The 26,565-nt window shown below is 47.5% G+C and overlaps 1 protein-coding gene and 1 long non-coding RNA gene across 2 annotated transcripts in view; one reads left to right on the top strand and one right to left on the bottom strand.

Moving 5' to 3' along the window:
- Positions 1 to 26,405, bottom strand: part of LOC140740418 (uncharacterized) — a 204,315-nt gene extending 177,910 nt beyond the window's left edge. The window contains exon 1 of the long non-coding RNA XR_012101848.1: positions 26,024 to 26,405. This is a non-coding gene — a long non-coding RNA (uncharacterized lncRNA). The remainder of the gene's footprint in view (positions 1 to 26,023) is intronic.
- The window catches only part of LOC140739674 (voltage-dependent P/Q-type calcium channel subunit alpha-1A-like), a 376,031-nt gene that overhangs the window by 244,744 nt on the left and 104,722 nt on the right, over positions 1 to 26,565 (top strand). The gene's annotated exons all lie outside the window — the stretch shown is intronic.

Raw genomic sequence — 26,565 nt, 5'->3', positions numbered from 1 at the left:
GGCTCGGACATTATTCCTTGGAATGTAGGAGAATGGGGAGTAACAGGATGGGCTGGGAGATTATTCCTTGGAGTGTAGGAACCAAGTGGTGACAGAGGACAGGCTGGGACTTTATTCCTTGTAATGTAGGAGACTGAGGAGAAGCAGGATGGGCTGGGACATTATTCCTTGGAGACAGAGGAGTAACAGGATGGGCTGGGAAATTATTCCTTGGAGACTGAGGAGTAACAGGATGGGCTGGGACATTATTCCTTGGAATGTAGGAGACTGAGGAGTAACAGGATGGGCTGGGAAATTATTCCTTGGAGACTGAGGAGTAACAGGATGGGCTGGGAAATTATTCCTTGGAGACTGAGGAGTAACAGGATGGGCTGGGATATTATTCCTTGGAATGTAGGAGACTGAGGAGAAACAGGATGGGCTGGGACATTATTCCTTGGAATGTAGGAGACTGAGGAGTAACAGGATGGGCTGGGATATTATTCCTTGGAATGTAGGAGACTGAGGAGTAACAGGAGGGGCTGGGACATTATTCCTTGGAATGTAGGAGACTGAGGAGTAACAGGATGGGCTGGGATATTATTCCTTGGAATGTAGGAGACTGAGGAGTAACAGGATGGGCTGGTATATTATTCCTTGGAGACTGAGGAGTAACAGGAGGGGCTGGGACATTATTCCTTGGAATGTAGGAGACTGAGGAGGAACAGGATGGGCTGGGACATTATTCCTTGGAATGTAGGAGGAGTAACAGGAGGGGCTGGGACATTATTCCTTGGAGACTGAGGAGTAACAGGATGGGCTGGGACATTATTCCTTGGAATGTAGGAGACTGAGGAGTAACAGGAGGGGCTGGGACATTATTCCTTGGAGACTGAGGAGTAACAGGATGGGCTGGGACATTATTCCTTGGAGACTGAGGAGTAACAGGATGGGCTGGGTCATTATTCCTTGGAATGTAGGAGACTGAGGAGTAACAGGATGGGCTGGTATATTATTCCTTGGAGACTGAGGAGTAACAGGATGGGCTGGGACATTATTCCTTGGAATGTAGGAGACTGAGGAGGAACAGGATGGGCTGGGACGTTATTCCTTGGAATGTAGGAGACTGAGGAGTAACAGGATGGGCTTGTATATTATTCCTTGGAGACTGAGGAGTAATAGGATGGACTGGGACATTATTCCTTGGAATGTAGGAGACAAAGGAGTAACAGTTTGTGCTGGGACATTATTCCTTGGAATGTAGGAGACTGAGTAGTAACAGGATGGGCTGGGACATTATTCCTTGGAATGTAGGAGACTGAGGAGTAACAGGAAGGGCTGGGACATTATTCCTTGGAATGTAGGAGACTGAGGAGTAACAGGATGGGCTGGGACATTATTCCTTGGAATGTAGGAGACTGAGGATTAACAGGACACGCTGGGACATTATTCCTTGGAATGTAGGAGACTGAGGAGTTACAGGATGGGCTGGGACATTATTCCTTGGAATGTAGGAGACTGAGCAGTAACAGGATGGGCTGGGACATTATTCCTTGGAGACTGAGGAGTAACAGGATGGGCTGGGACATTATTCCTTGGAATGTAGGAACCAAGTGGTGACAGAGGACAGGCAGGGACTTTATTCCTTAGAATGTAGGAGACTGAGGAGGAAAAGGATGGGCTGGGTCATTATTCCTTGGAATGTAGGAGACTGAGAAGTAACAGGATGGGCTGGGAGATTATTCCTTGGAGTGTAGGAACCAAGTGGTGACAGAGGACAGGCTGGGACTTTATTCCTTGTAATGTAGGAGACTGAGGAGAAGCAGGATGGGCTGGGACATTATTCCTTGGAGACAGAGGAGTAACAGGATGGGCTGGGAAATTATTCCTTGGAGACTGAGGAGTAACAGGATGGGCTGGGACATTATTCCTTGGAATGTAGGAGACTGAGGAGTAACAGGATGGGCTGGGAAATTATTCCTTGGAGACTGAGGAGTAACAGGATGGGCTGGGACATTATTCCTTGGAATGTAGGAGACAAAGGAGTAACAGTTTGTGCTGGGACATTATTCCTTGGAATGTAGGAGACTGAGTAGTAACAGGATGGGCTGGGACATTATTCCTTGGAATGTAGGAGACTGAGGAGTAACAGGAAGGGCTGGGACATTATTCCTTGGAATGTAGGAGACTGAGGAGTAACAGGATGGGCTGGGACATTATTCCTTGGAATGTAGGAGACTGAGGATTAACAGGACACGCTGGGACATTATTCCTTGGAATGTAGGAGACTGAGGAGTTACAGGATGGGCTGGGACATTATTCCTTGGAATGTAGGAGACTGAGCAGTAACAGGATGGCCTGGGACATTATTCCTTGGAGACTGAGGAGTAACAGGATGGGCTGGGACATTATTCCTTGGAATGTAGGAACCAAGTGGTGACAGAGGACAGGCTGGGACTTTATTCCTTAGAATGTAGGAGACTGAGGAGGAACAGGATGGGCTGGGTCATTATTCCTTGGAATGTAGGAGACTGAGAAGTAACAGGATGGGCTGGGACATTATTCCATGGAATGTAGGAGACTGAGGAGTAACAGGACAGGCTCAGACATTATTCCTTGGAATGTAGGAGAATGGGGAGTAACAGGATGGGCTGGGAGATTATTCCTTGGAGTGTAGGAACCAAGTGGTGACAGAGGACAGGCTGGGACTTTATTCCTTGTAATGTAGGAGAGTGAGGAGAAGCAGGATGGGCTGGGACATTATTCCTTGGAGACAGAGGAGTAACAGGATGGGCTGGGAAATTATTCCTTGGAGACTGAGGAGTAACAGGATGGGCTGGGACATTATTCCTTGGAATGTAGGAGACTGAGGAGTAACAGGATGGGCTGGGAAATTATTCCTTGGAGACTGAGGAGTAACAGGATGGGCTGGGAAATTATTCCTTGGAGACTGAGGAGTAACAGGATGGGCTGGGACATTATTCCTTGGAATGTAGGAGACTGAGGAGTAACAGGATGGGCTGGGACATTATTCCTTGGAATGTAGGAGACTGAGGAGTAACAGGATGGGCTGGGACATTATTCCTTGGAATGTAGGAGACTGAGGAGTAACAGGATGGACTGGGACATTATTCCTTGAAATGTAGGAGACTGAGGAGTAACAGGATGGGCTGGGACATTATTCCTTGGAAAGTAGGAGACTGAGGAGTAACAGGATGGACTGGGACATTATTCCTTGGAATGTAGGAGACTGAGGAGTAACAGGAAGGGCTGGGACATTATTCCTTGGAATGTAGGAGACAAAGGAGTAACAGTATGTGCTGGGACATTATTCCTTGGAATATAGGAGACTGAGTAGTAACAGGATGGGCTGGGACATTATTCCTTGGAATGTAGGAGACTGAGCAGTAACAGGAATGGCTGGGTCATTATTCCTTGGAATGTAGGAGACTGAGGAGTAACAGGATGGGCTGGGACATTATTCCTTGGAATGTAGGAGACTGAGGATTAACAGGACACGCTGGGACATTATTCCTTGGAATGTAGGAGACTGAGGAGTTACAGGATGGGCTGGGACATTATTCCTTGGAATGTAGGAGACTGAGCAGTAACAGGATGGCCTGGGACATTATTCCTTGGAGACTGAGGAGTAACAGGATGGGCTGGGACATTATTCCTTGGAATGTAGGAACCAAGTGGTGACAGAGGACAGGCTGGGACTTTATTCCTTAGAATGTAGGAGACTGAGGAGGAACAGGATGGGCTGGGTCATTATTCCTTGGAATGTAGGAGACTGAGAAGTAACAGGATGGGCTGGGACATTATTCCTTGGAATGTAGGAGACTGAGGAGTAACAGGACAGGCTCAGACATTATTCCTTGGAATGTAGGAGAATGGGGAGTAACAGGATGGGCTGGGAGATTATTCCTTGGAGTGTAGGAACCAAGTGGTGACAGAGGACAGGCTGGGACTTTATTCCTTGTAATGTAGGAGAGTGAGGAGAAGCAGGATGGGCTGGGACATTATTCCTTGGAGACAGAGGAGTAACAGGATGGGCTGGGAAATTATTCCTTGGAGACTGAGGAGTAACAGGATGGGCTGGGACATTATTCCTTGGAATGTAGGAGACTGAGGAGTAACAGGATGGGCTGGGAAATTATTCCTTGGAGACTGAGGAGTAACAGGATGGGCTGGGAAATTATTCCTTGGAGACTGAGGAGTAACAGGATGGGCTGGGACATTATTCCTTGGAATGTAGGAGACTGAGGAGTAACAGGATGGGCTGGGACATTATTCCTTGGAATGTAGGAGACTGAGGAGTAACAGGATGGGCTGGGACATTATTCCTTGGAATGTAGGAGACTGAGGAGTAACAGGATGGGCTGGGACATTATTCCTTGAAATGTAGGAGACTGAGGAGTAACAGGATGGGCTGGGACATTATTCCTTGGAAAGTAGGAGACTGAGGAGTAACAGGATGGACTGGGACATTATTCCTTGGAATGTAGGAGACTGAGGAGTAACAGGAAGGGCTGGGACATTATTCCTTGGAATGTAGGAGACAAAGGAGTAACAGTATGTGCTGGGACATTATTCCTTGGAATATAGGAGACTGAGTAGTAACAGGATGGGCTGGGACATTATTCCTTGGAATGTAGGAGACTGAGCAGTAACAGGAATGGCTGGGTCATTATTCCTTGGAATGTAGGAGACTGAGGAGTAACAGGATGGGCTGGGACATTATTCCTTGGAATGTAGGAGACTGAGGATTAACAGGACACGCTGGGACATTATTCCTTGGAATGTAGGAGACTGAGGAGTTACAGGATGGGCTGGGACATTATTCCTTGGAATGTAGGAGACTGAGCAGTAACAGGATGGGCTGGGACATTCTCCTTGGAGACTGAGGAGTAACAGAATGGGCTGGGACATTATTCCTTGGAATGTAGGATACTGAGGAGTAACAGGATGGGCTGGGACATTATTCCTTGGAATGTAGGAGACTGAGGAGTAACAGGATGGGCTAGGACATTATTCCTTGGAATGTAGGAGACTGAGGAGTAACAGGAGGGGCTGGGACATTATTCCTTGGAATGTAGGAGACTGAGGAGTAACAGGATGGGCTGGGATATTATTCCTTGGAATGTAGGAGACTGAGGAGTAACAGGATGGGCTAGGACATTATTCCTTGGAATGTAGGAGACTGCGGAGTAACAGGATGGGCTGGGACATTATTCCTTGGAATGTAGGAGACTGAGGAGTAATAGGAGGGGCTTGGACATTATTCCTTGGAATGTAGGAGACTGAGGAGTTACAGGATGGGCTGGGACATTATTCCTTGGAATGTAGGAGACTGAGGAGTTACAGGATGGGCTGGGACATTATTCCTTGGAATGTAGGAGCCTGAGGAGTAACAGGATGGGCTGGGTCCTTATTCCTTGGAATGTAGGAGACTGAGGAGTAACAGGATGGGCTGGCACATTATTCCTTGGAATGTAGGAGACTGAGGAGTAACAGGATGGGCTGGGACATTATTCCTTGGAGACTGAGGAGTAACAGGATGGGCTGGGATATTATTCCTTGGAATGTAGGAGACTGAGGAGTAACAGGACAGGCTGGGATATTATTCCTTGGAATGTAGGAGACTGAGGAGTAACAGGAGGGGCTGGGACATTATTCCTTTGGAGTGTAGAGAACTGAGGAGTAACAGGACAGGCTGGGACATTATTCCTTGGAATGTAGGAGACTGAGGAGTAACAGGACAGGCTGGGACATTATTCCTTGGAATGTAGGAGACTGAGGAGTAACAGGACAGGCTGGGACATTATTCCTTGGAATGTAGGGGACTGAGGAGTAACAGAATGGGCTGGGACTTTATTCCTTGGAATGTAGGAGACTGAGGAGTAACAGGAAGGGCTGGGACATTATTCCTTGGAATGTAGGAGACAAAGGAGTAACAGTATGTGCTGGGACATTTTTCCTTGGAATGTAGGAGACTGAGTAGTAACAGGATGGGCTGGGACATTATTCCTTGGAATGTAGGAGACTGAGGAGTAACAGGATGGGCTGGGACATTATTCCTTGGAATGTAGGAGACTGAGGAGTTACTGGATGGGCTGGGACATTATTCTTTGGAATGTAGGAGACTGAGGAGTAATAGGAGGGGCTTGGACATTATTCCTTGGAATGTAGTAGACTGAGGAGAAACAGGATGGGCTGGGACAGTATTCCTTGGAATGTAGGAGACTGAGGAGTAACAGGATGGGCTGGGACATTATTGCTTGGAGACTGAGGAGTAACAGGATGGGCTGGGACATTATTCCTTGGAATGTAGGAGACTGAGGAGTAACAGGATGGGCTGGGACATTATTCCTTGGAATGTAGGAGACTGAGGAGTTACAGGATGGGCTCGGTCATTATTCCTTGGAATGTAGGAGACTGAGGAGTAACAGGATGGGCTGGGTAATTATTCCTTTGAATGTAGGAGACTGAGGAGTAACAGGATGGGCTGGGACATTATTCCTTGGAATGTAGGAGACTGAGGGGTAACAGGATGGGCTGGGTAATTATTCCTTGGAATGTAGGAGACTGACGAGTAACAGGATGGGGTGGGTCATTATTCCTTGGAGACTGAGGAGTAACAGGATGGGCTGGGACATTATTCCTTGGAATGTAAGAGACTGAGGAGTAACAGGAGGGGCTGGGACATTATTCCTTGGAATGTAGGAGACTGAGGAGTAACAGGATGGGCTGGGACATTATTCCTTGGAATGTAGGAGACTGAGGAGTAACAGGATGGGCTAGGACATTATTCTTTGGAATGTAGGAGACTGCTGAGTAACAGGATGGGCTGGGACATTATTCCTTGGAATGTAGGAGACTGAGGAGTAATAGGAGGGGCTTGGACATTATTCCTTGGAATGTAGGAGACTGAGGAGTAACAGGATGGGCTGGTACATTATTGCCTGGAGACTGAGGAGTAATAGGATGGGCTGGGACATTATTCCTTGGAATGTAGGAGACTGAGGAGTAACAGGATGTGCTGGGACATTATTCCTTGGAGACTGAAGAGTAACAGGATGGGCTGGGACATTTTTCCTTGGAATGTAGGAGACTGAGGAGTAAAAGGACAGGCTGGGATATTATTCCTTGGAATGTAGGAGACTGAGGAGTAACAGGATGGGCTCGAAAATTATTCCTTGGAATGTAGGAGACTGGGGAGTAACAGGATGGGCTGGGAGATTATTCCTTGGAGTGTAGGAACCAAGTGGTGACAGAGGACAGGCTGGGACTTTATTCCTTGGAATGTAGGAGACTGAGGAGTAACAGGATGGGCTGGGACATTATTCCTTGGAATGTAGGAGACTGAGGAGTAACAGGATGGACTGGGACATTATTCCTTGGAATGTAGGAGACTGAGGTATAACAGCAAGGGCTGGGACATTATTCCTTAGAATGTAGGAGTCAGAGGAGTAACAGGATGGGCTGGGACATTATTCCTTGGAATGTAGGAGACTGAGGAGTAACAGGATGGGCTGGGACAGTATTCCTTGGAATGTAGGAGACTGAGGAGTAACAGGAAGAGCTGGGACATTATTCCTTGGAAACTAGGAGACTGAGGAATAACAGGATGTGCTTGGACATTATTCCTTGGAATTTTGGAGACTGAGGAGTAACAGGATGGGCTGGGACATTATTCCTTGGAATGTAGGAGACTGAGGAGTAACAGGATGGGCTGGGACATTATTCCTTGGAATGTAGGAGACTGAGGAGTAACAGGATGGGCTGGGAGATTATTCCTTGGAGACTGAGGAGTAACAGGATGGGCGGGGACATTATTCGATGGAGACTGAGGAGTAACAGGATGGGCTGGGACATTATTCCTTGGAATGTAGGAGAGTGAGGAGTAACAGGATGGGCTGGGACATTATTCCTTGGAATGTAGGAGACTGTGGAGTAACAGGAAGGGCTGGGACATTATTCCTTGGAATGTAGGAGACTGAGGAGTAACAGGATGTGCCGGGACATTATTCCTTGGAATGTAGGAGACTGAGAAGTAACAGGATGGGCTGGGACATTATTCCTTGGAATGTAGGAGACTGAGGAGTAACAGGATGGGCTCGGACATTATTCCTTGGAATGTAGGAGACTGGGGAGTAACAGGATGGGCTGGGAGATTATTCCTTGGAGTGTAGGAACCAAGTGGTGACAGAGGACAGGCTGGGACTTCATTCCTTAGAATGTTGGAGACTGAGGAGTAACATGATGGGCTGGGACATTATTTCTTGGAGACTGAGGAGTAACAGGATGGGCTGGGACATTATTCCTTGGAGACTGAGGAGTAACAGGATGGGCTGGGACATTATTCCTTGGAATGTAGGAGACTGAGGAGTAACAGGATGGGCTGGGACATTATTCCTTGGAATGTAGGAGACTGAGGAGTTACTGGATGGGCTGGGACATTATTCTTTGGAATGTAGGAGACTGAGGAGTAATAGGAGGGGCTTGGACATTATTCCTTGGAATGTAGTAGACTGAGGAGAAACAGGATGGGCTGGGACATTATTCCTTGGAATGTAGGAGACTGAGGAGTAACAGGATGGGCTGGGACATTATTGCTTGGAGACTGAGGAGTAACAGGATTGTCTGGGACATTATTCCTTGGAATGTAGGAGACTGAGGAGTAACAGGATGGGCTGGGACATTATTCCTTGGAATGTAGGAGACTGAGGAGTTACAGGATGGGCTCGGTCATTATTCCTTGGAATGTAGGAGACTGAGGAGTAACAGGATGGGCTGGGTAATTATTCCTTGGAATGTAGGAGACTGAGGAGTAACAGGATGGGCTGGGACATTATTCCTTGGAATGTAGGAGACTGACGAGTAACAGGATGGGGTGGGTCATTATTCCTTGGAGACTGAGGAGTAACAGGATGGGCTCGGACATTATTCCTTGGAATGTAAGAGACTGAGGAGTAACAGGAGGGGCTGGGACATTATTGCCTGGAGACTGAGGAGTAATAGGATGGGCTGGGACATTATTCCTTGGAATGTAGGAGACTGAGGAGTAACAGGATGGGCTGGGACATTATTCCTTGGAATGTAGGAGACTGAGGAGTTACAGGATGGGCTGGGACATTATTCCTTGCAATGTAGGAGACTGAGGAGTAACTGGATGGGCTGGGTCATTATTCCTTGGAATGTAGGAGACTGAGGAGTAACAGGATGGGCTGGGTCATTATTCCTTGGAATGTAGGAGACTGAGGAGTAACAGGATGGGCTCGGACATTATTCCTTGGAATGTAGGAGACTGGGGAGTAACAGGATGGGCTGGGAGATTATTCCTTGGAGTGTAGGAACCAAGTGGTGACAGAGGACAGGCTGGGACTTTATTCCTTGGAATGTAGGAGACTGAGGAGTAACAGGATGGTCTGGGACATTATTCCTTGGAATGTAGGAGACTGAGGAGTAACAGGATGGACTGGGACATTATTCCTTGGAATGTAGGAGACTGAGGAGTAACAGCAAGGGCTGGGACATTATTCCTTAGAATGTAGGAGTCAGAGGAGTAACAGGATGGGCTGGGACATTATTCTTTGGAATGTTGGAGACTGTGGAGTAACAGGAAGGGCTGGGACATTATTCCTTGGAATGTAGGAGACTGACGAGTAACAGGATGGGCTGGGACATTATTCCTTGGAATGTAGGAGACTGAGAAGTAACAGGATGGGCTGGGACATTATTCCTTGGAATGTAGGAGACTGAGGAGTAACAGGACAGGCTCGGACATTATTCCTTGTAATGTAGGAGACTGAGGAGAAGCAGGATGGGCTGGGACATTATTCCTTGGAGACAGAGGAGTAACAGGATGGGCTGGGAAATTATTCCTTGGAGACTGAGGAGTAACAGGATGGGCTGGGACATTATTCCTTGGAATGTAGGAGACTGAGGAGTAACAGGATGGGCTGGGAAATTATTCCTTGGAGACTGAGGAGTAACAGGATGGGCTGGGAAATTATTCCTTGGAGACTGAGGAGTAACAGGATGGGCTGGGACATTATTCCTTGGAATGTAGGAGACTGAGGAGTAACAGGATGTGCTGGGACATTATTCCTTGGAGACTGAAGAGTAACAGGATGGGCTGGGACATTTTTCCTTGGAATGTAGGAGACTGAGGAGTAACAGGACAGGCTGGGATATTATTCCTTGGAATGTAGGAGACTGAGGAGTAACAGGATGGGCTCGAAAATTATTCCTTGGAATGTAGGAGACTGGGGAGTAACAGGATGGGCTGGGAGATTATTCCTTGGAGTGTAGGAACCAAGTGGTGACAGAGGACAGGCTGGGACTTTATTCCTTGGAATGTAGGAGACTGAGGAGTAACAGGATGGGCTGGGACATTATTCCTTGGAATGTAGGAGACTGAGGAGTAACAGGATGGACTGGGACATTATTCCTTGGAATGTAGGAGACTGAGGTATAACAGCAAGGGCTGGGACATTATTCCTTAGAATGTAGGAGTCAGAGGAGTAACAGGATGGGCTGGGACATTATTCCTTGGAATGTAGGAGACTGAGGAGTAACAGGATGGGCTGGGACAGTATTCCTTGGAATGTAGGAGACTGAGGAGTAACAGGAAGAGCTGGGACATTATTCCTTGGAAACTAGGAGACTGAGGAATAACAGGATGTGCTTGGACATTATTCCTTGGAATTTTGGAGACTGAGGAGTAACAGGATGGGCTGGGACATTATTCCTTGGAATGTAGGAGACTGAGGAGTAACAGGATGGGCTGGGACATTATTCCTTGGAATGTAGGAGACTGAGGAGTAACAGGATGGGCTGGGAGATTATTCCTTGGAGACTGAGGAGTAACAGGATGGGCGGGGACATTATTCGATGGAGACTGAGGAGTAACAGGATGGGCTGGGACATTATTCCTTGGAATGTAGGAGAGTGAGGAGTAACAGGATGGGCTGGGACATTATTCCTTGGAATGTAGGAGACTGTGGAGTAACAGGAAGGGCTGGGACATTATTCCTTGGAATGTAGGAGACTGAGGAGTAACAGGATGTGCCGGGACATTATTCCTTGGAATGTAGGAGACTGAGAAGTAACAGGATGGGCTGGGACATTATTCCTTGGAATTTAGGAGACTGAGGAGTAACAGGATGGGCTCGGACATTATTCCTTGGAATGTAGGAGACTGGGGAGTAACAGGATGGGCTGGGAGATTATTCCTTGGAGTGTAGGAACCAAGTGGTGACAGAGGACAGGCTGGGACTTCATTCCTTAGAATGTTGGAGACTGAGGAGTAACATGATGGGCTGGGACATTATTTCTTGGAGACTGAGGAGTAACAGGATGGGCTGGGACATTATTCCTTGGAGACTGAGGAGTAACAGGATGGGCTGGGACATTATTCCTTGGAATGTAGGAGACTGAGGAGTAACAGGATGGGCTGGGACATTATTCCTTGGAATGTAGGAGACTGAGGAGTTACTGGATGGGCTGGGACATTATTCTTTGGAATGTAGGAGACTGAGGAGTAATAGGAGGGGCTTGGACATTATTCCTTGGAATGTAGTAGACTGAGGAGAAACAGGATGGGCTGGGACATTATTCCTTGGAATGTAGGAGACTGAGGAGTAACAGGATGGGCTGGGACATTATTGCTTGGAGACTGAGGAGTAACAGGATTGTCTGGGACATTATTCCTTGGAATGTAGGAGACTGAGGAGTAACAGGATGGGCTGGGACATTATTCCTTGGAATGTAGGAGACTGAGGAGTTACAGGATGGGCTGGGACATTATTCCTTGGAATGTAGGAGACTGAGGAGTAACTGGATGGGCTGGGTCATTATTCCTTGGAATGTAGGAGACTGAGGAGTAACAGGATGGGCTGGGTCATTATTCCTTGGAATGTAGGAGACTGAGGAGTAACAGGATGGGCTCGGACATTATTCCTTGGAATGTAGGAGACTGGGGAGTAACAGGATGGGCTGGGACATTATTCCTTGGAATGTAGGAGACTGAGGAGTTACAGGATGGGCTGGGACATTATTCCTTGGAATGTAGGAGACTGAGGAGTAACTGGATGGGCTGGGTCATTATTCCTTGGAATGTAGGAGACTGAGGAGTAACAGGATGGGCTGGGTCATTATTCCTTGGAATGTAGGAGACTGAGGAGTAACAGGATGGGCTCGGACATTATTCCTTGGAATGTAGGAGACTGGGGAGTAACAGGATGGGCTGGGAGATTATTCCTTGGAGTGTAGGAACCAAGTGGTGACAGAGGACAGGCTGGGACTTTATTCCTTGGAATGTAGGAGACTGAGGAGTAACAGGATGGTCTGGGACATTATTCCTTGGAATGTAGGAGACTGAGGAGTAACAGGATGGACTGGGACATTATTCCTTGGAATGTAGGAGACTGAGGAGTAACAGCAAGGGCTGGGACATTATTCCTTAGAATGTAGGAGTCAGAGGAGTAACAGGATGGGCTGGGACATTATTCTTTGGAATGTTGGAGACTGTGGAGTAACAGGAAGGGCTGGGACATTATTCCTTGGAATGTAGGAGACTGACGAGTAACAGGATGGGCTGGGACATTATTCCTTGGAATGTAGGAGACTGAGAAGTAACAGGATGGGCTGGGACATTATTCCTTGGAATGTAGGAGACTGAGGAGTAACAGGACAGGCTCGGACATTATTCCTTGTAATGTAGGAGACTGAGGAGAAGCAGGATGGGCTGGGACATTATTCCTTGGAGACAGAGGAGTAACAGGATGGGCTGGGAAATTATTCCTTGGAGACTGAGGAGTAACAGGATGGGCTGGGACATTATTCCTTGGAATGTAGGAGACTGAGGAGTAACAGGATGGGCTGGGAAATTATTCCTTGGAGACTGAGGAGTAACAGGATGGGCTGGGAAATTATTCCTTGGAGACTGAGGAGTAACAGGATGGGCTGGGACATTATTCCTTGGAATGTAGGAGACTGAGGAGTAACAGGATGGGCTGGGACATTATTCCTTGGAATGTAGGAGACTGAGGAGTAACAGGATGGGCTGGGACATTATTCCTTGGAATGTAGGAGACTGAGGAGTAACAGGATGGACTGGGACATTATTCCTTGGAATGTAGGAGACTGAGGAGTAACAGGATGGGCTGGGACATTATTCCTTGGAATGTAGGAGACAAAGGAGTAACAGTATGTGCTGGGACATTATTCCTTGGAATGTAGGAGACTGAGTAGTAACAGGATGGGCTGGGACATTATTCCTTGGAATGTAGGAGACTGAGGAGTAACAGGAATGGCTGGGTCATTATTCCTTGGAATGTAGGAGACTGAGGAGTAACAGGATGGGCTGGGACATTATTCCTTGGAATGTAGGAGACTGAGGATTAACAGGACACGCTGGGACATTATTCCTTGGCATGTAGGAGACTGAGGAGTTACAGGATGGGCTGGGACATTATTCCTTGGAATGTAGGAGACTGAGCAGTAACAGGATGGGCTGGGACATTATTCCTTGGAGACTGAGGAGTAACAGAATGGGCTGGGACATTATTCCTTGGAATGTAGGATGCTGAGGAGTAACAGGATGGGCTGGGACATTATTCCTTGGAATGTAGGAGACTGAGGAGTAACAGGAGGGGCTGGGATATTATTCCTTGGAATGTAGGAGACTGAGGAGTAACAGGACGGGCTAGGACATTATTCCTTGGAATGTAGGAGACTGCGGAGTAACAGGATGGGCTGGGACATTATTCCTTGGAATGTAGGAGACTGAGGAATAATAGGAGGGGCTTGGACATTATTCCTTGGAATGTAGGAGACTGAGGAGTTACAGGATGGGCTGGGACATTATTCCTTGGAATGTAGGAGCCTGAGGAGTAACAGGATGTGCTGGGTCATTATTCCTTGGAATGTAGGAGACTGAGGAGTAACAGGATGGGCTGGGACATTATTCCTTGGAATGTAGGAGACTGAGGAGTAACAGGATGTGCTAGGACATTATTCTTTGGAGACTGAGGAGTAACAGGATGGGCTGGGATATTATTCCTTGGAATGTAGGAGACTGAGGAGTAACAGGACAGGCTGGGATATTATTCCTTGGAATGTAGGAGACTGAGGAGTAACAGGAGGGGCTGGGACATTATTCCTTTGGAGTGTAGCGGACTGAGGACTAACAGGACAGGCTGGGACATTATTCCTTGGAATGTAGGAGACTGAGGAGTAACAGGACAGGCTGGGACATTATTCCTTGGAATGTAGGAGACTGAGGAGTAACAGGACAGGCTGGGACATTATTCCTTGGAATGTAGGGGACTGAGGAGTAACAGAATGGGCTGGGACTTTATTCCTTGGAATGTAGGAGACTGAGGAGTAACAGGAAGGGCTGGGACATTATTCCTTGGAATGTAGGAGACAAAGGAGTAACAGTATGTGCTGGGACATTTTTCCTTGGAATGTAGGAGACTGAGTAGTAACAGGATGGGCTGGGACATTATTCCTTGGAATGTAGGAGACTGAGGAGTAACAGGATGGGCTGGGACATTATTCCTTGGAATGTAGGAGACTGAGGAGTAATAGGAGTGGCTTGGACATTATTCCTTGGAATGTAGTAGACTGAGGAGAAACAGGATGGGCTGGGACATTATTCCTTGGAATGTAGGAGACTGAGGAGTAACAGGATGGGCTGGGACATTATTGCTTGGAGACTGAGGAGTAACAGGATGGGCTGGGACATTATTCCTTGGAATGTAGGAGACTGAGGAGTAACAGGATGGGCTGGGACATTATTCCTTGTAATGTAGGAGACTGAGGAGTTACAGTATGGGCTCGGTCATTATTCCTTGGAATGTAGGAGACTGAGGAGTAACAGGATGGGCTGGGTAATTATTCCTTGGAATGTAGGAGACTGAGGAGTAACAGGATGGGCTGGGACATTATTCCATGGAATGTAGGAGACTGAGGAGTAACAGGATGGGCTGGGTAATCATTCCTTGGAATGTAGGAGACTGACGAGTAACAGGATGGGGTGGGTCATTATTCCTTGGAGACTGAGGAGTAACAGGATGGGCTGGGACATTATTCCTTGGAATGTAAGAGACTGAGGAGTAACAGGAGGGGCTGGGACATTATTCCTTGGAATGTAGGAGACTGAGGAGTAACAGGATGGGCTGGGACATTATTCCTTCGAATGTAGGAGACTGAGGAGTAACAGGATGGGCTAGGACATTATTCTTTGGAATGTAGGAGACTGCTGAGTAACAGGATGGGCTGGGACATTATTCCTTGGAATGTAGGAGACTGAGGAGTAATAGGAGGGGCTTGGACATTATTCCTTGGAATGTAGGAGACTGAGGAGAAACAGGATGGGCTGGGACATTATTCCTTGGAATGTAGGAGACTGAGGAGTAACAGGATGGGCTGGTACATTATTGCCTGGAGACTGAGGAGTAATAGGATGGGCTGGGACATTATTCCTTGGAATGTTGGAGACTGAGGAGTAACAGGATGGGCTGGGTCATTATTCCTTGGAATGTAGGAGACTGAGGAGTAACAGGATCGGCTGGGACATTATTCCTTGGAATGAAGGAGACTGAGGAGTAACAGGATGTGCTGGGACATTATTCCTTGGAGACTGAAGAGTAACAGGATGGGCTGGGACATTTTTCCTTGGAATGTAGGAGACTGAGGAGTAACAGGATGGGCTCGGACATTATTCCTTGGAATGTAGGAGACTGGGGAGTAACAGGATGGGCTGGGAGATTATTCCTTGGAGTGTAGGAACCAAGTGGTGACAGAGGACAGGCTGGGACTTTATTCCTTGGAATGTAGGAGACTGAGGAGTAACAGGATGGGCTGGGACATTATTCCTTGGAATGTAGGAGACTGAGGAGTAACAGGATGGACTGGGACATTATTCCTTGGAATGTAGGAGACTGAGGAGTAACAGCAAGGGCTGGGACATTATTCCTTAGAATGTAGGAGTCAGAGGAGTAACAGGATGGGCTGGGACATTATTCCTTGGAATGTAGGAGACTGAGGAGTAACAGGATGGGCTGGGACAGTATTCCTTGGAATGTAGGAGACTGAGGAGTAACAGGAAGAGCTGGGACATTATTCCTTGGAAACTAGGAGACTGAGGAATAACAGGATGTGCTTGGACATTATTCCTTGGAATTTTGGAGACTGAGGAGTAACAGGATGGGCTGGGACATTATTCCTTGGAATGTAGGAGACTGAGGAGTAACAGGATGGGCTGGGACATTATTTCTTGGAATGTAGGAGACTGAGGAGTAACAGGATGGGCTGGGAGATTATTCCTTGGAGACTGAGGAGTAACAGGATGGGCTGGGACATTATTCGATGGAGACTGAGGAGTTACAGGATGGGTTGGGACATTATTCCTTGGAATGTAGGAGAGTGAGGAGTAACAGGATGGGCTGGGACATTATTCCTTGGAATGTAGGAGACTGTGGAGTAACAGGAAGGGCTGGGACATTATTCCTTGGAATGTAGGAGACTGAGGAGTAACAGCTAGGGCTGGGACATTATTCCTTAGAATGTAGGAGTCAGAGGAGTAACAGGATGGGCTGGGACATTATTCCTTGGAATGTAGGAGACTGAGGAGTAACAGGATGGGCTGGGACAGTATTCCTTGGAATGTAGGAGACTGAGGAGTAACAGGATGGACTGGGACATTATTCCTTGGAATGTAGGAGACTGAGGAGTAACAGCAAGGGCTGGGACATTATTCCTTGGAATGTAGGAGACTGAGGAGTAACAGCAAGGGCTGGGACATTATTCCTTAGAATGTAGGAGTCAGAGGAGTAACAGGATGGGCTGGGACATTATTCCTTGGAATGTAGGAGACTGAGGAGTAACAGGATGGGCTGGGAGATTATTCCTTGGAGACTGAGGAGTAACAGGATGGGCTGGGACATTATTCGATGGAGACTGAGGAGTAACAGGATGGGCTGGGACATTATTCCTTGGAATGTAGGAGAGTGAGGAGTAACAGGATGGGCTGGGACATTATTCCTTGGAATGTAGGAGACTGTGGAGTAACAGGAAGGGCTGGGACATTATTCCTTGGAATGTAGGAGACTGAGGAGTAACAGGATGTGCCGGGACATTATTCCTTGGAATGTAGGAGACTGAGAAGTAACAGGATGGGCTGGGACATTATTCCTTGGAATGTAGGAGACTGAGGAGTAACAGGATGGGCTGGGAGATTATTCCTTGGAGTGTAGGAACCAAGTGGTGACAGAGGACAGGCTGGGACTTTATTCCTTGGAATGTAGGAGACTGAGGAGTAACAGGATGGGCTGGGACATTATTCCTTGGAATGTAGGAGACTGAGGAGTAACAGGATGGACTGGGACATTATTCCTTGGAATGTAGGAGACTGAGGAGTAACAGCAAGGGCTGGGACATTATTCCTTAGAATGTAGGAGTCAGAGGAGTAACAGGATGGGCTGGGACATTATTCCTTGGAATGTAGGAGACTGAGGAGTAACAGGATGGGCTGGGACAGTATTCCTTGGAATGTAGGAGACTGAGGAGTAACAGGAAGAGCTGGGACATTATTCCTTGGAAACTAGGAGACTGAGAAGTAACAGGATGGGCTGGGACATTATTCCTTGGAATGTAGGAGACTGAGGAGTAACAGGATGGGCTCGGACATTATTCCTTGGAATGTAGGAGACTGGGGAGTAACAGGATGGGCTGGGAGATTATTCCTTGGAGTGTAGGAACCAAGTGGTGACAGAGGACAGGCTGGGACTTTATTCCTTAGAATGTTGGAGACTGAGGAGTAACAGGATGGGCTGGGACATTATTTCTTGGAGACTGAGGAGTAACAGGATGGGCTGGGACATTATTCCTTGGAGACTGAGGAGTAACAGGATGGGCTGGGACATTATTCCTTGGAATGTAGGAGACTGAGGAGTAACAGGATGGGCTGGGACATTATTCCTTGGAATGTAGGAGACTGTGGAGTAATAGGAGGGGCTTGGACATTATTCCTTGGAATGTAGTAGACTGAGGAGAAACAGGATGGGCTGGGACATTATTCCTTGGAATGTAGGAGACTGAGGAGTAACTGGATGGGCTGGGACATTATTGCTTGGAGACTGAGGAGTAACAGGATGGGCTGGGACATTATTCCTTGGAATGTAGGAGACTGAGGAGTAACAGGATGGGCTGGGACTTTATTCCTTAGAATGTTGGAGACTGAGGAGTAACAGGATGGGCTGGGACATTATTTCTTGGAGACTGAGGAGTAACAGGATGGGCTGGGACATTATTCCCTGGAGACTGAGGAGTAACAGGATGGGCTGGGACATTATTCCTTGGAATGTAGGAGACTGAGGAGTAACAGGATGGGCTGGGACATTATTCCTTGGAATGTAAGAGACTGAGGAGTAACAGGAGGGGCTGGGACATTATTCCTTGGAATGTAGGAGACTGAGGAGTAACAGGATGGGCTGGGACATTATTCCTTGGAATGTAGGAGACTGAGGAGTAACAGGATGGGCTAGGACATTATTCTTTGGAATGTAGGAGACTGCTGAGTAACAGGATGGGCTGGGACATTATTCCTTGGAATGTAGGAGACTGAGGAGTAATAGGAGGGGCTTGGACATTATTCCTTGGAATGTAGGAGACTGAGGAGAAACAGGATGGGCTGGGACATTATTCCTTGGAATGTAGGAGACTGAGGAGTAACAGGATGGGCTGGTACATTATTGCCTGGAGACTGAGGAGTAATAGGATGGGCTGGGACATTATTCCTTGGAATGTAGGAGACTGAGGAGTAACAGGATGGGCTGGGACATTATTCCTTGGAATGTAGGAGACTGAGGAGTTACAGGATGGGCTGGGACATTATTCCTTGGAATGTAGGAGACTGAGGAGTAACTGGATGGGCTGGGTCATTATTCCTTGGAATGTAGGAGACTGAGGAGTAACAGGATGGGCTGGGTCATTATTCCTTGGAATGTAGGAGACTGAGGAGTAACAGGATGGGCTGGGACATTATTCCTTGGAATGAAGGAGACTGAGGAGTAACAGGATGTGCTGGGACATTATTCCTTGGAGACTGAAGAGTAACAGGATGGGCTGGGACATTTTTCCTTGGAATGTAGGAGACTGAGGAGTAACAGGACAGGCTGGGATATTATTCCTTGGAATGTAGGAGACTGAGGAGTAACAGGATGGGCTCGGACATTATTCCTTGGAATGTAGGAGACTGGGGAGTAACAGGATGGGCTGGGAGATTATTCCTTGGATTGTAGGAACCAAGTGGTGACAGAGGACAGGCTGGGACTTTATTCCTTGGAATGTAGGAGACTGAGGAGTAACAGGATGGGCTGGGACATTATTCCTTGGAATGTAGGAGACTGAGGAGTAACAGGATGGTCTGGGACATTATTCCTTGGAATGTAGGAGACTGAGGAGTAACAGCAAGGGCTGGGACATTATTCCTTAGAATGTAGGAGTCAGAGGAGTAACAGGATGGGCTGGGACATTATTCCTTGGAATGTAGGAGACTGAGGAGTAACAGGATGGGCTGGGACAGTATTCCTTGGAATGTAGGAGACTGAGGAGTAACAGGAAGAGCTGGGACATTATTCCTTGGAAACTAGGAGACTGAGGAATAACAGGATGTGCTTGGATATTATTCCTTGGAATTTTGGAGACTGAGGAGTAACAGGATGGGCTGGGACATTATTCCTTGGAATGTAGGAGACTGAGGAGTAACAGGATGGGCTGGGACATTATTCCTTGGAATGTAGGAGACTGAGGAGTAACAGGATGGGCTGGGAGATTATTCCTTGGAGACTGAGGAGTAACAGGATGGGCTGGGACATTATTCGATGGAGACTGAGGAGTAACAGGATGGGCTGGGACATTATTCCTTGGAATGTAGGAGAGTGAGGAGTAACAGGATGGGCTGGGACATTATTCCTTGGAATGTAGGAGACTGTGGAGTAACAGGAAGGGCTGGGACATTATTCCTTGGAATGTAGGAGACTGAGGAGTAACAGGATGTGCTGGGACATTATTCCTTGGAATGTAGGAGACTGAGAAGTAACAGGATGGGCTGGGACATTATTCCTTGGAATGTAGGAGACTGAGGAGTAACAGGATGGGCTCGGACATTATTCCTTGGAATGTAGGAGACTGGGGAGTAACAGGATGGGCTGGGAGATTATTCCTTGGAGTGTAGGAACCAAGTGGTGACAGAGGACAGGCTGGGACTTTATTCCTTGTAATGTAGGATACTGAGGAGTAACAGGATGGGCTGGGACATTATTCCTTGGAATGTAGGAGACTGAGGTGTAACAGGATGGGCTGGGAGATTATTCCTTGGAGTGTAGGAACCAAGTGGTGACAGAGGACAGGCTGGGACTTTATTCCTTGTAATGTAGGAGACTGAGGAGTTACAGGATGGGCTGGGACATTATTCCTTGGAATGTAGGAGACTGAGGAGTAACAGGATGGGCTGGGACTTTATTCCTTAGAATGTTGGAGACTGAGGAGTAACAGGATGGGCTGGGACATTATTTCTTGGAGACTGAGGAGTAACAGGATGGGCTGGGACATTATTCCTTGGAGACTGAGGAGTAACAGGATGGGCTGGGACATTATTCCTTGGAATGTAGGAGACTGAGGAGTAACAGGAAGGGCTGGGACATTATTGCTTGGAATGTAGGAGACTGAGGATTAACAGGACACGCTGGGACATTATTCCTTGGAATGTAGGAGACTGAGGAGTAACAGGAAGGGCTGGGACATTATTCCTTGGAATGTAGGAGACAAAGGAGTAACAGTATGTGCTGGGACATTATTCCTTGGAATGTAGGAGACTGAGGAGTAGCAGGATGGGCTGGGACATTATTCCTTGGAATGTAGGAGACTGAGGATTAACAGGACATGCTGGGACATTATTCCTTGGAATGCAGGAGACTGAGGAGTTACAGGATGGGCTGGGACATTATACCTTGGAGACTGAGGAGTAACAGAATGGGCTGGGACATTATTCCTTGGAATGTAGGAGACTGAGGAGTAACAGGATGGGCTGGGCCATTATTCCTTGGAATGTAGGAGACTGAGGAGTTACTGGATGGGCTGGGACATTATTCCTTGGAATGTAGGAGACTGAGGAGTAACAGGATGGGCTGGGACATTATTCCTTGGAGACTGAGGAGTAACAGGACAGGCTGGGACATTATTCCTTGGAATGTAGGGGACTGAGGAGTAACAGGATGGGCTGGGATATTATTCCTTGGAATGTAGGAGACTGAGGAGTAACAGGATGGGCTCGGACATTATTCCTTGGAATGTAGGAGACTGGGGAGTAACAGGATGGGCTGGGAGATTATTCCTTGGATTGTAGGAACCAAGTGGTGACAGAGGACAGGCTGGGACTTTATTCCTTGGAATGTAGGAGACTGAGGAGTAACAGGATGGGCTGGGACATTATTCCTTGGAATGTAGGAGACTGAGGAGTAACAGGATGGTCTGGGACATTATTCCTTGGAATGTAGGAGACTGAGGAGTAACAGCAAGGGCTGGGACATTATTCCTTAGAATGTAGGAGTCAGAGGAGTAACAGGATGGGCTGGGACATTATTCCTTGGAATGTAGGAGACTGAGGAGTAACAGGATGGGCTGGGACAGTATTCCTTGGAATGTAGGAGACTGAGGAGTAACAGGAAGAGCTGGGACATTATTCCTTGGAAACTAGGAGACTGAGGAATAACAGGATGTGCTTGGATATTATTCCTTGGAATTTTGGAGACTGAGGAGTAACAGGATGGGCTGGGACATTATTCCTTGGAATGTAGGAGACTGAGGAGTAACAGGATGGGCTGGGACATTATTCCTTGGAATGTAGGAGACTGAGGAGTAACAGGATGGGCTGGGAGATTATTCCTTGGAGACTGAGGAGTAACAGGATGGGCTGGGACATTATTCGATGGAGACTGAGGAGTAACAGGATGGGCTGGGACATTATTCCTTGGAATGTAGGAGAGTGAGGAGTAACAGGATGGGCTGGGACATTATTCCTTGGAATGTAGGAGACTGTGGAGTAACAGGAAGGGCTGGGACATTATTCCTTGGAATGTAGGAGACTGAGGAGTAACAGGATGTGCTGGGACATTATTCCTTGGAATGTAGGAGACTGAGAAGTAACAGGATGGGCTGGGACATTATTCCTTGGAATGTAGGAGACTGAGGAGTAACAGGATGGGCTCGGACATTATTCCTTGGAATGTAGGAGAGTGAGGAGTAACAGGATGGGCTGGGACATTATTCCTTGGAATGTAGGAGACTGTGGAGTAACAGGAAGGGCTGGGACATTATTCCTTGGAATGTAGGAGACTGAGGAGTAACAGGATGTGCTGGGACATTATTCCTTGGAATGTAGGAGACTGAGAAGTAACAGGATGGGCTGGGACATTATTCCTTGGAATGTAGGAGACTGAGGAGTAACAGGATGGGCTCGGACATTATTCCTTGGAATGTAGGAGACTGGGGAGTAACAGGATGGGCTGGGAGATTATTCCTTGGAGTGTAGGAACCAAGTGGTGACAGAGGACAGGCTGGGACTTTATTCCTTGTAATGTAGGATACTGAGGAGTAACAGGATGGGCTGGGACATTATTCCTTGGAATGTAGGAGACTGAGGTGTAACAGGATGGGCTGGGAGATTATTCCTTGGAGTGTAGGAACCAAGTGGTGACAGAGGACAGGCTGGGACTTTATTCCTTGTAATGTAGGAGACTGAGGAGTTACAGGATGGGCTGGGACATTATTCCTTGGAATGTAGGAGACTGAGGAGTAACAGGATGGGCTGGGACTTTATTCCTTAGAATGTTGGAGACTGAGGAGTAACAGGATGGGCTGGGACATTATTTCTTGGAGACTGAGGAGTAACAGGATGGGCTGGGACATTATTCCTTGGAGACTGAGGAGTAACAGGATGGGCTGGGACATTATTCCTTGGAATGTAGGAGACTGAGGAGTAACAGGAAGGGCTGGGACATTATTCCTTGGAATGTAGGAGACTGAGGATTAACAGGACACGCTGGGACATTATTCCTTGGAATGTAGGAGACTGAGGAGTAACAGGAAGGGCTGGGACATTATTCCTTGGAATGTAGGAGACAAAGGAGTAACAGTATGTGCTGGGACATTATTCCTTGGAATGTAGGAGACTGAGGAGTAGCAGGATGGGCTGGGACATTATTCCTTGGAATGTAGGAGACTGAGGATTAACAGGACATGCTGGGACATTATTCCTTGGAATGCAGGAGACTGAGGAGTTACAGGATGGGCTGGGACATTATACCTTGGAGACTGAGGAGTAACAGAATGGGCTGGGACATTATTCCTTGGAATGTAGGAGACTGAGGAGTAACAGGATGGGCTGGGCCATTATTCCTTGGAATGTAGGAGACTGAGGAGTTACTGGATGGGCTGGGACATTATTCCTTGGAATGTAGGAGACTGAGGAGTAACAGGATGGGCTGGGACATTATTCCTTGGAGACTGAGGAGTAACAGGACAGGCTGGGACATTATTCCTTGGAATGTAGGGGACTGAGGAGTAACAGGATGGGCTGGGACATTATTCCTTGGAATGTAGGAGACTGAGGAGTAACAGGACAGGCTGGGACATTATTCCTTGGAATGTAGGAGACTGAGGAGTAACAGGATGGGCTGGGACATTATTCCTTGGAATGTAGGAGACTGAGGAGTTACTGGATGGGCTGGGACATTATTCCTTGGAATGTAGGAGACTGAGGAGTAACAGGACAGGCTGGGACATTATTCCTTGGAATGTAGGGGACTGACGATTAACAGGATGGGCTGGGACTTTATTCCTTGGAATGTAGGAGACTGAGGAGTAACAGGATGAGCTGGGACATTATTCCTTGGAATGTAGGAGACTGAGGAGTAACAGGATGGGCTGGGACATTATTCCTTGGAATGTAGGAGACTGAGGAGTAACAGGATGGGCTGGGACATTATTCCTTTGAATGTAGGAGACTGAGGAGTAACAGGATGGGCTGGGACATTATTCCTTGGAATGTAGGAGACTGAGGAGTAACAGGATGGGCTGGGACATTATTCCTTGGAATGTAGGAGACTGAGGAGTAACAGGAAGGGCTGGGACATTATTCCTTGGAATGTAGGGGACTGAGGAGTAACAGGATGGGCTGGATCATTATTCATTGGAATGTAGGAGACTGAGGAGTAACAGGACAGGCTGGGACATTATTCCTTTGAATGTAGGGGTCTGAGGAGTAACAGGATGTGCTGGAAGATTATTCCTTGGAGTGTAGGAACCAAGTGGTGACAGAGGACAGGCTGGGACTTTATTCCTTGGAATGTAGGAGACTGAGGAGTAACAGGATGGGCTGGGACATTATTCCTTGGAATATAGGGGACTGAGGAGTAACAGGATGGGCTGGGACATTATTCCTTGGAATGTAGGAGTCTGAGGAGTAACAGGGTGGGCTGGCACATTATTCTTTGGAGACTGAGGACTAACAGGATGGGCTGGGACATTATTCCTTGGAATGTAGGAGACTGAGGAGTAACAGGATGGGGTGTGTCATTATTCCTTTGAATGTAGGAGACTGAGGAGTGACCTTACAGAGGTTTATAAAATCATGACGGTGAGGGATAGATAGGGTGACTAGACATAACTTTCCCCCCAGGTAAAGGAACTCAAAACCTGGAGTTCACAGCTTTTAAGGTGAGAGAGGAAAGAACCTGAGGGACAACATCTTCATGCACAGTGTGTGGGTTCATGGGACAAACTGTGAGAGGAAATGGCTGAGGAAAGTGCAATAACACATTGAAATGACACTTGAACAGGTGGATGGTTAGGAAAGACCATAAGATATAGGAGCAGAATTGGGCTAAAAGGATATGAGCCAAACATGGGCAAATGGGACTAGCTTAGATGGCCATCTTGGTTGACAGAGATGAGTTGGGCCAAAGGTCCTGTTTTTATACTCTATGACTATGACCTCACTGCTGAAGACTGAAATGCTTTAGGTCAGTGAGGCTGGTCCTCTGCATCTGGACAAGGTGAGGAGGGAGATGACGCAGCTCAGTTGTTGTTAAAGCAGTCATTACTGGTTAACTTTGGATGAATGTGTGTTGGTGTGTGTGTAGGGTAGACCTTAAACAAATCAGATAGCAGATCAGAGCTGCAACAGTGCGGTGTTCTCTCTACAGCACAGCCAATGTCAGAATGCAGTTCTGAGCTCAGCTCTCTCCAGTGACACCTGAACCCACCATGTTCCAGCTTGGGACAGGAGTGAACCATAGCTATCAGAATGGGAGGCAGACACAAGAGAGAAGGGAACAGAAGGACATGGGAGTCAGAAGAATTGAAGCAGGAGGAATCTGCTGGGCAGTAATAATCCAAGCAAATACCAGACGTGCTGAATGGTATTGATCTACTTTAAAGTCAACCTTAAACAGAGGCTACACATTCACTATAGAGTGAACTTTCTTGGGAGGCAGAGGAAGAATTTGGAAATGAAAGTTTAAAAAGCTGCAGATGTTGTAAAGCGGGAACAAAACTGAGAAAGCTGGAGAGTCCAGTGGTTCGCCATCGTCGGTGGGGAGAGGAGCAGGGTTAACTGGTGAAGTAAAACAGGAAAGACAGCCCAGGGTGTTCTGTTCCAGATTTCCAGCTTCTGCGGTATTTTTTTTCACTCACTGTCGTGGGAAATGCGGGAGCCAGTCACGCACAGAGTTCCCGCCAACAGCAACGTGACAATGACCAAATTCTCCGATTAAGAGACACTCGTTGTGACAGGGACACACACACAGTCACACTACTCAGCGGGTCAGGGCAGCATCTATGGAGGAAAATGAACAGGAGACGTTTCGTGCCGAGACCTTTCATCGGTCTCCCGTCACGAGGAGAATTGCTCCCTGAAAAGTTAAGCCCCACGATTAGCTTTGCTTTCATTTGATAAAGGGTCACTTACCTCACCCCCAAGCTAAATCAGAAAACGCTGGCCACATTCGGCAGCTCCTGAGCGTCGGGTGACTCGGTCCGCGGATGCTGCCCGCCAAGCGTAGCCAGCGTTTCCCCGTTTCACAGTGGGAGACCCTGCAGCGGCGCCACACAAGTGTCTTTGGGAAGGGGGCAGGCAGGACGAGCTGAAACACTCAAAGTTTCAACGCAAACTGATGAAATGTCTTTTAACGGGATGACAGAATCTGGGTCAACGAAGTGTCCCCTCTTAAAGAGTTAATAATTCGACGTGGGGTTTGATTCGGTTTCTTAATACTTATTTTCTTAACCAAGCTGATGGGTATGTTAAAATCCAGTTCTGCTCCAAATCCGGTGATTTTTTTTCTCTTTCAATGAGGAGATGAGGGAATGAAGACAGTGAAGATTTTTTTTTAACATAAAATCTGGGCATTGGCTCCTCATTGGGCGGGAGGAGTCACGTGGACAGCGTTGCTGCTAAAGGCTGTTGGTTGGTGTATAAATCTGATCAGATGAATCTTCCATTGCTTTCTC

Source organism: Hemitrygon akajei, chromosome 16 (genome assembly GCF_048418815.1).
Source record: "Hemitrygon akajei chromosome 16, sHemAka1.3, whole genome shotgun sequence".
NCBI classification, from domain to species: Eukaryota; Metazoa; Chordata; class Chondrichthyes; order Myliobatiformes; family Dasyatidae; genus Hemitrygon; species Hemitrygon akajei.
Note: the sequence above shows the minus strand (reverse complement) of the source record. Positions and strands in the feature narration are given on the sequence as shown.